Source organism: Furipterus horrens, unplaced genomic scaffold (genome assembly GCF_987537825.1).
Source record: "Furipterus horrens unplaced genomic scaffold, mFurHor1.1.pri manual_scaffold_6, whole genome shotgun sequence".
Lineage (NCBI taxonomy): Eukaryota > Metazoa > Chordata > Mammalia > Chiroptera > Furipteridae > Furipterus > Furipterus horrens.
Genome location: NW_028327176.1, coordinates 112108803 through 112110799, shown reverse-complemented (window position 1 = coordinate 112110799; position 1997 = coordinate 112108803).

The following is a 1997-nucleotide window of genomic DNA, read 5'->3' as shown; positions in this document are numbered from 1 at the left end:
TTTGTTTATATCTGTTTCTCCCATGACTATATGAGCTCCTTCTCTATTAAACAATGAAGTTCCTCTGAACTACTCTGAGGTCTTCTTTCATTATGTCTTATTTTATGAATATGATCCCATCTGTTTTGGAATTTCAAAAACCACCTAACTGCTTGTAATACCAATTATGATCACCCTTATTATATGTGCCAACTGCCAATTTAAGTTGGATATCTCAAAGTCAAAGATGCAATCTTTTCTCTTCAGTAGATAGAAGCACCATCTTCCCAGTTAACCTAGCCAGAAGTCTTAAGAGTAATCCTCTATCCCTTCCCTTTCTCTCACCCCCACCTCAATCCAGAAATAAGTTCATTGGATGGAACATTCATATTATATTGAAAGTTCACATACTCTCTCCACCTCCACTTCTGTAAACCAAGTCAAGATCACCATTTTCTCTTACCTCAACTACTGCAACAGCTCCTAACTGGTCTCCCTGACTCCTAACTTGCACCCTACCTGAATTTTTCATCCAACAACCTAAATATTCTCTTTAAACTGCAACTCAGATAATTATCCCTCTCCTTTTTAAGACTCTTCAATGGTTTCCAAATGTACTTAGAATTAACTACAAATATCTTACCCTGTTCTGCAAGGTTCTGCATGGGTCTACCAATGGCCAAGTTTCCAGTAGCACTTTGTGTCAAATCCCCTTGCTCACTATGGCTATTTGACAGTTCCTAAAACAAGACAAGCTCATAGCAACCTCAGAACCATATTACTTTTTTTTCCTGGTCTGCAATAGTGTCGCAGACCTCTGACCAGCAGAGTCCATGGCGTTGTGGATGAGGGAATAAATGCACAGCAACTGCAAGAGTCCTGTGGAGAAGAGGGGACAGAACTGGCCACTTTCTAGAGGAGAAAGCGCAGCCTTACCAGGCTTTTATTGATTTCTTAGGTGGATTACACCCAAGAAAATTGTGAATCATAATGCCAATCATTGCCTTATGTGATTATTACTTTTACATATTAGAGAAAAGAATGTTTCACATGCATGGATGATAAGGATAATTTGTCTAGCCACATCCTGTTCTTAGAAATTGGCCCAGAATAGGCTCTAAGAGACTGGTTCAAGGTTACATGCTGAACATCTGTTGTTCTCAGCCCGGGATGAGGGGGTTCTTTAGCAGAAAGAAAGCTTTTTAACTATTATGTAAATGCAGGCCTGGTTCCCCACGGGAAAACCGGTGTGTGGAGTGGGTCCTGCATGCCACCACGCTCCCAGTGGTTTTCCACTCTGGGGCTGAGCTACATTTGCCACCACCAAGCACCCTGGCTTCCCATACAATAGGCTTCCACAGTTTTTCACATAGGAGGATCCTTTTCTTTGTTAAATCTCAGTTCAAAATCCCTTTCTTAATGAAACTCTTAACCCATATAACATCTGCTGCCATACAGCTACAACTATTCTTCTCTTCTTTCATGATACATATTTCCTCCATGGTACCCTTCACAAGCTGTATTAATACCATTATCTCTCTTTTTCTTGTGAAAAATATACCACTTCTTGTAGACTACTCGTTTTGTGGGAATGAAACCATACCTGTGTTATTCACAACTTATTCTCAGCACTTCACACAGGCCTGGAATGTTTTCAATGAACATCTGTCAGCACTCAATGAACATTTATTGACTAAATAAATGAGTGAATTATATTAGTTGGTGATGATGATAGATACAATTTCCCACATTGGCACATTAGTTTGGCTATTAGCCAGAGTTATAGACCACATCACTATATCTACAAACATTTAGAATGAAAACATTTGTCAAGGTTTGTCCTTGACATGAAGAGAAACAAGCAAGAGAATAAGTGTAGGTCAATTCAAAGTCTTTGCTAGTTGAAAATCAACCTAAAGTTTATGTGTCTCAGTGGGTTGCACTGACTTCTGTGTAAAAGTTAGCATTATCATACATTTAAAAAAAAAATCATGTTTCTATTAGTCATAATTCAATTT